The sequence below is a fragment of the Phyllobates terribilis genome, unplaced genomic scaffold (genome assembly GCF_046119375.1).
Source record: "Phyllobates terribilis strain yellow unplaced genomic scaffold, ASM4611937v1 Scaffold_4__5_contigs__length_816908805, whole genome shotgun sequence".
In the NCBI taxonomy this organism is placed as follows: Eukaryota; Metazoa; Chordata; class Amphibia; order Anura; family Dendrobatidae; genus Phyllobates; species Phyllobates terribilis.
Window position 1 is genome coordinate 684,782,225 of NW_027362764.1, and position 9,330 is coordinate 684,791,554.

General features: G+C 49.7%; 2 pseudogenes; both read left to right on the top strand.

The window, feature by feature from the left end:
* Nucleotides 1-8,165: 8,165 nt before the first annotated feature.
* LOC141268952 (5S ribosomal RNA) lies at nt 8,166-8,284 on the top strand (annotated as a pseudogene).
* A 606-nt stretch (nt 8,285-8,890) lies between these two features.
* LOC141268031 (5S ribosomal RNA) lies at nt 8,891-9,010 on the top strand (annotated as a pseudogene).
* The last annotated feature ends 320 nt before the right edge of the window (nt 9,011-9,330 follow it).

The window sequence follows — 9,330 nt, forward strand, 5'->3', positions numbered from 1 at the left end:
AAGCCGACCGGCAATTCAGCACCTGTACCCGACAATTTAGAATAGAAAGAATAGAGAATCACACATAGATTAGATAGATAGAAACATGTCAGTCACATATATATGAAGTACAGTGACAGTGTTGATTACTGTACTTGTCATTTAGTGTTTAAATAAAGGATTTATTTAAAAAAAAATTGGCGTGGGGTTCCCCTTAATTTTAGGCTCTAGCGGAGGTTAAGCAGACGGCTGGGGCAGATGTTTGAAGCCTGGGAAGGGGGAAATACCCACGGAGCTTCCCAGGCTACTAATATCAGCCCCCAGCTGAATACCTAGCCTTTACTAGCTATTAAAATGGGGGAACCCCCCAAAAAAAATAACGTGGGGTCCCCCCTAATTTAATAGCTAGCACAGGCTAGGCAGACAGCTGTGGGCTGATATTAATAGCCCAGGAAGGGTGCCATGAATATTGGTCCCCTCCCAGGCTAGAAACACCAGCCGTCAGACGCCCCAGAAATGGCGCATCCATAGGATGCGCCAATTCTGGCACTTAGCCTCGCTCTTCCCACTGCCCTGTAGCGGTGGCAGTGGGGTAATAGGGTTGGGGTTGATGTCAGCTTATAATGCCAGCTGACATCAAGCCCAGGTTAGTAATGGAGAGGCGTCTATAAGACACCCCCATTACTAACCCCATAGTCAAAGTTAAAAGAAAACACAAACACCCAGAATAAAGTCCTTTAATTGAAATAAAGACACAATTCTTTATTGTTCTAAATTAAACCATACTTACCATCACGCCCATTCCAGCTGAAGCCAACGATCTCCTGCAATAAAAGTAAAATAATAAAGCAACCTCATCCTTACCTTTCCATGGTTCCCACGACAGCTTCAGCTCTGCTACATCGAGATGACAGGCTGGACCGCAGCAGAACACTGCCATCCAGCCTGTCATCCCGCAGACACTGAGAAGCGCAGGCATGCTTGCGCTCCTCAGTGTCTCTCTGTGACGTCATCCAGATGAGCCGAGTTCATGTCCAATGAACTCAGCTCACCTCATGCACGTCACTGACAGCGTGGGAAAATTCTCCTGCACTCAGCGCTTCAGCGTGAGAATTCTCCCACGCTGTCAGTGACATACATGAGGTGAGGTCATGTCCAATGAACTCAGCTCACCTCATGCACGTCACTGACAGCGTGGGAAAATTCTCACGCTGAAGTGCTGAGTGCAGGAGAATTTTCCCACGCTGTCAGTGACGTACATGAGGTGAGCTGAGTTCATTGGACATGACCTCGGCTCATCTGGATGCCGTCACAGCCAGACACTGAGGAGTGGAAGTATGCCTGCGCTTCTCAGTGTCTGCGGGATGACAGGCTGGATGGCAGCGTTCTGCTGCGGTCCAGCCTGTCATCTCGATGTAGCAGAGCTGAAGCTGTCGTGGGAGCCATGGAAAGGTAAGGATGATGTTGCTTTATTATTTTACTTTTATTGCAGGAGATCGTTGGCTTCAGGTGGAATGGGCGTGATGGTAAGTATGGTTTAATTTAGAACAATAAAGAATTGTGTGTTTATTTCAATTAAAGGACTTTTTTCTGGGTGTTGTGTTTTTTTAAATACTTTACTAGAAATTCATGGTGGTCATGTCTAATATTGGCGTGACCCCATGAATTTCGGGCTTAGGGCCAGCTGATAATGCCAAGCTGGCCTTAACCCCTTTATTACCCAGTGAGCCACCGTACCAGGGCCCTGGATGAGTTGGGTATAGCACCAGAAGATGGCGCTTCTATGAACGCGCCATTTTCTGGGGCGGCTGCGGACTGCAATTTGCAGCGGGGGTGGCCCAGAAAGCTTGGGTCTCCCTGCGCTGCGGATTCCAGCCCCCAGCTGCCTAGTTGTATCTGGCTGGGCACAAAAATAGGGCGAAGCCCCACGCATTTTTTTTTTAAATTATTTCATGAAATTCATGGAATAATTAAGAAAAAAAGGGCTTCCCTATATTGTTGTGTCCAACCAAGTACAAATAGGCAGCTGGTGGTTGGGGGCAGCCCATTCCTGCCTGCTGTACCTGGCTGGACACAAATATAGTGCGAAGCCCCACGTCAATTTTTTTTAAATTATTTCATGAAATAATTTTTTTAAAAAAGGGCTTCCCTATATTGTTGTGTCCGGCCAGGTACAAATAGGCAGCTGGTGGTTGGGGGCAGCCTGTTCCTGCCTGCTGTACCTGGCTGGACACAAATATAGGGCGAAGCCCCACGTCAATTTTTTTTAAAATAAATCCTTTATTTTAACACTAAATGACATTTGAGGAGTTAATAAAGATGCAGTCCCTAAATTATTATTTATTTTTTAATTAATTTTTCCCAAAACTTTTGACGTGGGCTTCGCCATATTTTTGTATGCCAGCCAGGTACAGCATCCAGCTTCTATGAACGTGCCATTTTCCGGGGCGGCTGCGGACTGCAATTTTCAGCGGGGGGGGGGCAGAAAGCTTGGGCCTCCCTGTGCTGCAGATTCCATCCCCCAGCTGCCTAGTTGTACCTGGCTGGACACAAAAATAGGGAGAAGCTTCACGTATTTTTTTTTTTAAATTATTTCATGAAATTCATGAAATAATTAAGAAAAAAAGGGCTTCCATATATTGTTGTGTCCAACCAGGTACAAATAGGCAGCTGGTGGTTGGGGGCAGCCCGTTCCTGCCTGCTGTACCTGGCTGGACACAAATATAGTGCGAAGCCCCACGTCAATTTTTTTTAAATCATTTCAGGAAATTCATGAAATAATTAAAAAAAATTGATGTGGGGCTTCGCCCTATATTTGTGTCCAGTCAGGTACAGCAGGCAGGAACAGGCTGCCCCCAACCACCAGCTGCCTATTTGTACCTAGCCGGACACAACAATATAGGGAAGCCCTTTTTTTCTTAATTATTCCATGAATTTCATGAATTTAAAAAAAAAAAACGAGGAGCTTCGCCCTATTTTTGTGTCCAGCCAGGTACAACTAGGCAGCTGGGGGCTGGAATCTGCAGCGCAGGGAGGCCCAAGCTTTCTGGGCCACCCCCGCTGCAAATTGCAGTCCGCAGCCGCCCCAGAAAATGGCGCGTTCATAGAAGCGCCATCTTCTGGCGCTGTACCCAACTCATCCAGGGCCCTGGTGCGGTGGCTCACTGGGTAATAAAGGGGTTAAGGCCAGCTTGGCATTATCAGCTGGCCCTAAGCCCGAAATTCATGGGGTCACGCCAATATTAGACATGACCACCATGAATTTCTAGTAAAGTATTTAAAAAAAACACAAACACCCAGAAAAAAGTCCTTTAATTGAAATAAACACACAATTCTTTATTGTTCTAAATTAAACCATACTTACCATCACGCCCATTCCAGCTGAAGCCAACGATCTCCTGCAATAAAAGAAAAATAATAAAGCAACCTCATCCTTACCTTTCCATGGCTCCCACGACGGCTCCAGCTCTGCTACATCGAGATGACAGGCTGGACCGCAGCAGAACGCTGCCATCCAGCCTGTCATCCCGCAGACACTGAGAAGCGCAGGCATACTTCCACTCCTCAGTGTCTGGCTGTGACGGCATCCAGATGAGCCGACAATGTACTCGGCTCACCTCATGTACGTCACTGACAGCGTGGGAGAATTCTCCTGCACTCAGCGCTTCAGCGTGAGAATTTTCCCACGCTGTCAGTGACGTGCATGAGGTGAGGTCATGTCCAATGAACTCAGCGCACCTCATGCACGTCACTGACAGCGTGGGAAAATTCTCACGCTGAAGCGCTGAGTGCAGGAGAATTTTACCACGCTGTCAGTGACGTGCATGAGGTGAGCTGAGTTCATTGGACATGACCTCGGCTCATCTGGATGCCGTCACAGCGAGACACTGAGGAGCGCAAGCATGCCTGCGCTTCTCAGTGTCTGCGGGATGACAGGCTGGATGGCAGCGTTCTGCTGCGGTCCAGCCTGTCATCTCGATGTAGCAGAGCTGAAGCTGTCCTGGGAACCATGGAAAGGTAAGGATGAGGTTGCTTTATTATTTTACTTTTATTGCAGGAGATCGTTGGCTTCAGCTGGAATGGGCGTGACTGTAAGTATGGTTTAATTTAGAACAATAAAGAATTGTGTCTTTATTTCAATTAAAGGACTTTTTTCTGGGTGTTTGTGTTTTTTTTAAATACTTTACTAGAAATTCATGGTGGTCATGTCTAATATTGGCGTGACCCCATGAATTTCGGGCTTAGGGCCAGCTGATAATGCCAAGCTGGCCTTAACCCCTTTATTACCCAGTGAGCCACCGCACCAGGGCTCTGGATGAGTTGGGTACAGCGCCAGAAGATGGCGCTTCTATGAACGCGCCATTTTCCGGGGCGGCTGCGGACTGCAATTTGCAGCGGGTGGGGCCCAGAAAGCTTGGGCCTCCCTGCGCTGCGGATTCCAGCCCCCAGCTGCCTTGTTGTACCTGGCTGGACACAAAAATAGGGCGAAGCCCCACGTATTTTTTTTTTAAATTATTTCATGAAATTCATGGAATAATTAAGAAAAAAAGGGCTTCCCTATATTGTTGTGTCCGGCTAGGTACAAATAGGCAGCTGGTGGTTGGGGGCAGCCCGTTCCTGCCTGCTGTACCTGACTGGACACAAATATAGGGCGAAGCCCCACATAATTTTTTTTTAATTATTTCATGAATTTCCTGAAATAATTAAAAAAAAATTGACGTGGGGCTTTGCACTATATTTGGGTCCAGCCAGGTACAGCAGGCAGGAACGGGCTGCCCCCAAACACCAGCTGCATATTTGTACCTGGTTGGACACAACAATATTGGGAAGCCCTTTTTTTCTTAATTATTCCATGAATTTCAAGAAATAATTAAAAAAAAAAAAACGTGGAGCTTCTCCCTATTTTTGTGTCCAGCCAGGTACAACTAGGCAGCTGGGGGATGGAATCTGCAGCGCAGGGAGGCCCAAGCTTTCTGCCCCCCGCTGAAAATTGCAGTCTGCAGCCGCCCCGGAAAATGGCGCGTTCATAGAAGCTGGATGCTGTACCTGGCTGGCATACAAAAATATGGCGAAGCCCACGTCAAAAGTTTTGGGAAAAATTAATTAAATAATAAATAATAATTTAGGGACTGCATCTTTATTAACTCCTCAAATGTCATTTAGTGTTAAAATAATGGATTTATTTAAAAAAAAAATGGCGTGGGATCCCCCATAATTTTAGTCTCTAGCGTAGGTTAAGCAGACGGCTGGGGCAGATGTTTGAAGCCTGGGAAGGGGGTAAAACCCACGGAGCTTCCCAGGCTACTAATATCAGCCCCCAGCTGAATACCTAGCCTTTACTAGCTATTAAAATGGGGGACCCCCCCAAAAAAATGACGTGGGGTCCCCCCTATTTTAATAGCTAGCAAAGGCTAGGCAGACAGCTGGGGGCTGATATTAATAGCCCAGGAAGGGTGCCATGAATATTGGCCCCCTCCCAGGCTAGAAACACCAGTCGTCAGCCGCCCCAGAAATGGCGCATCCATAGGATGCGCCAACTCTGGCACTTAGCCTCGCTCTTCCACGCTGCCCTGGTGCGGTGGCAGGGGGTAATAGTGGTGGGGTTCATGTCAGCGCCAGCTGCCATGAAGCCCAGGTTAGTAATGATGGGCGTCTATAAGACACCCCCATTACTAACCTACAAAGTGTTAAAAAGAAAAAACACACTACACCCAGAAAAAAATAATTTATTTGAAATAAAACACACAATTTTATTTAATTCTTAGTTTACTAAAAATAATAGTTACCTGTCCACGTTCCTGCGCTGATCTCCCATGCACAGCTGTCACATCTGGAGATGGTGACAGCTGTGCATGGCTGCTGTAAGCTCACGCTGCCGGGAACACGTCCGCTCCCGGCAGCGGGAGCCACTGACTGAGGTCACCGGAGTGCATTCAGGCAGCGCAGCTCCGGAGACCTCCTTTACGGCACTGCTGTACCGTGGGAATTTCTCACGATACAGCAGGGCCGTAAAGGAGCTAACCGGAGCAGCGCTGCCTGAACTCCGGTGAACCCTTACGGCCCCATCTTTCTAGCAGCGGCAGCGGTTCAGAGCGGTCACATTCTATGTGGCTGCTCTGAACTGGAGATCTTCGTGGGACACTCGTGGACTGCTACGGAGGGGTAAGGATAAGGTTGTGGTTTATTATTTTATATTTTATTACAGGAGATCGATGGCTTCGGGGAATTAGGTGTCTAGGTGGGTATAGTTGTAGTTTTTTATTTTTTACTTTATTTTAGGTGGCGATCGGCGGGGACAGGTAATGTATGAACTAATTTATTGTAGGTAACCACTGGCCACCAATGACATGTATCTAACATTTATTGGGGACACAGTAGGGCAATTTAAATAGCAGGATCAGTCTGATGGGAACTACTGCTCCCATCGAGCTGATCCTGCTGGCAGGAGTGGACGGGGGACAGACATAGGCCGATGGGAGTAGTAGTGTCACATCGGCCTATGTCTGCCTGCACGCACACACCCGCACAGACACCGCACACACCCGCACACATCGCACAGACACCCCGCACACACACCCCGCACACACACTAATCATGACGGGCTGATGGTCTGGGAGGTGAGGCTGACTTGTGCGGCCGTGGGAAAGTTCATGTGAGTTCATGCAGTCAAGCATGAACTCACATGAACCCTCTGAGGGCAACGCGGCGACTTCAAGAAAACAGCTGATCGGCATCACCTGATACCTCAGCTGTTCATTTGAAATAACCGGCGGGAAAGCGCAGCACAGAACGGGAAAGCCGGCGGTGAAGTCTTTTCACTGCCGGCTTCCCCGCCCGGGTCCTTCACTCCCCGCTCCTTGGAGCTGCGCTCCCTGCCCGGTCCTAACTTACGATCGGGATGGGAGGTGGCGAGGGGAGCGGAGGATCGGGGTGGGAGGCTGCGGGGAAGCAGTATGGGGCTGTGTGATTGTTTAAAAGCCGGCGGCTTTATACCGCCCGCCGGCTTTTAAACAATCAGGAGAATTCTCCCCCGCTGGGATGGCATTCTGATGACAGGCTGGATCGCGCTGCCATCCAACTTGTCATCCTTCACAGACACTGCAGAGCGCAGGCATTATGGGAACTTCCGATTCCGGTATCCGATATTGTAAAAGTATCGGAATTAAGTATCGGAATTCCGATACCGCGAATATCGGCCGATACCAGATATTACAGTATCGGAATGCTCAACACTAGCTGTAAACCATTTTGATGACGTTTTGCCCTACTGCCCAGCTCGGCTAGCATGGAACGGCGCCTTGCCGGACACCGACCTTAAGTAATTTAGATGATGGAAGCCCCAAGGCCTCTGAGTCAGTTGGAAGCTAAGTACGCTACCCCGCCTCCTTCACGCACGCCTGACACTGAGCTCCTTGCCACGGCTAGGAGTGCTTATTGACTCCGCAGCTCGCCGTGTGGAAATGATGGCGTTAAAAGCACCCGGGGCCGTGAAGGGGCCAGGCTTTCAACAGGTGCCCAGGGAAGGTTTTGGATGCCGGCCCCCTAGCGAGGGCCAGCAGAAGTAACATGTTTCTCTGCAAAGAAGCTGGTGTAAACAAGCCAGACGGCTGAAAAAGAGCTAACATCAGTGCAAGGAAGGCAAGGAAGGTGCGGAAGGAATTGGGGAGGGGGGGGTGATTCCTGCTAGGGCCCTGAAATCATAAAACAGGCAGGAGAGTCTGACGCATGGTGACGGAGATGTTGTAGGGGCAGATAGGGGGTGTTGTCACGTGCGAGCACGTGTGCCTGCTGGCTTGTGTGTGAGAGTGCGCTTCCTAGGTTTGGCGCGCTGCAGACAGTGAAAGGGATTTTTCCCTTTCATTAAAAGTTAATCCCCGGCTGCAGGCTATAAGAAAGCAACTAACCGCGCTCTGCTCACCCTACTCGGGTCTACCGGTGAGTCTCGCCTCTTCTCCCGGCCTGTGGCATTGGCCGTGAAGCTGACGTTCCGTCGACAGCGCTGCAGCCGATCAGTGAGCTCAGCGGCTCTGAGTGGGGCGTTCTGTCTACAAGACCTTTTAAGGAAGCCAGCAAAAAAATTGAAGAGAAGGGAAAGCACAAAAGGACCTGGTCTTGCTGAACATTGGAAAGGGCATCCGGCAGCCAGACTTCAAAGTAGAAAAGCAGCAAGTGAGAGACTTAACCCTTCTGACGGCCACACCACCCTGAACACGCCTAATCTCATCTAATCTCAGAAGCTAAGCAGGGTCAGGCCTGGTTAGTACTTGGATGGGAGACCACCTGGGATTACCAGGTGCTGTAGGCTTTTGCTTTTTCTTTCCTTCCACCAGCAGGGGGCACTCTCTTCTATGCCTTTTTTCCATTCCCTTTCACAAGTGCACACATTCATTCTCTTTTCTTTTTTTCATTTGCTTTCTCTCTTGCGCTATTACATCTCTGCAAAATACCAGCATCCTTCTGATCACCGTGGGCCTCCAGCATTGTTGCTTCTTTACTTTTAATACTAGGACCAGCGTCTCCAGCGTGGCTGGAGGCAACCACCGGTAACCCCAAGCAGAAGACCTTTGCAGGCAACACGACCCTCCCCATTGAAGAGCAGCTCAAAGTCACTGGCAACCATCTCACCATCTTCCTTCATTCACCCCTGGACGTCTCGCTCCGCCCCCAAGTTACGGGTCCAGCTTGCTCTTTCTGTCACATTACCACGATGAAGGGTTTAGCCTGCAGGAGACCCTGCGCCGAGACATTTTTGAAGACACCTGATGTGGCGGGTGAATCACTGCTAAACAAACCACACCTGTAGGGACGGCACAGCCTTTGCATGGACCGTTAGGAGCCCGCCCCGTCACGGCCAGATTGCTCGCCACCAAGCGATCCTGAGAAAGGCTGGCCGGGCGATGGATTGAGCAGCGTCTACTGGCCAAACCACCTTGGATACGCCTGATCTCGTCTGATCTCGGAAGCAAAGCAGAGCTGGGCTTGGACAGTACTTGGATGGGAGACCTCCTGGGAACACCGGGTGCTGTAGACCATTTTGATGAAGTTTTGCCCTACTGCCCAGCTCGGCTAGCATGGAACGGCGCCTTGCCGGACACCGACCTTAAGTAACTTAGATGATGGAAGCCCCAAGGCCTCTGAGCCAGTTGGCAGCTAAGTACGCTACCCCGCCGCATTCACGCAGGCCTGACACCGAGCTCCTTGCCACGGCTAGGAGTGCTTATTGGCTCCGCAGCTCGCCGTGTGGAAATGATGGCGTTAAAAGCCCCAGGGCCGTGAAGGGGCCAGGCATTCAGCAGGTGCCCAGGAAAGGTTTTGGATGCCGGCCGCCTAGCGAGGGCCAGCAGAAGTAAC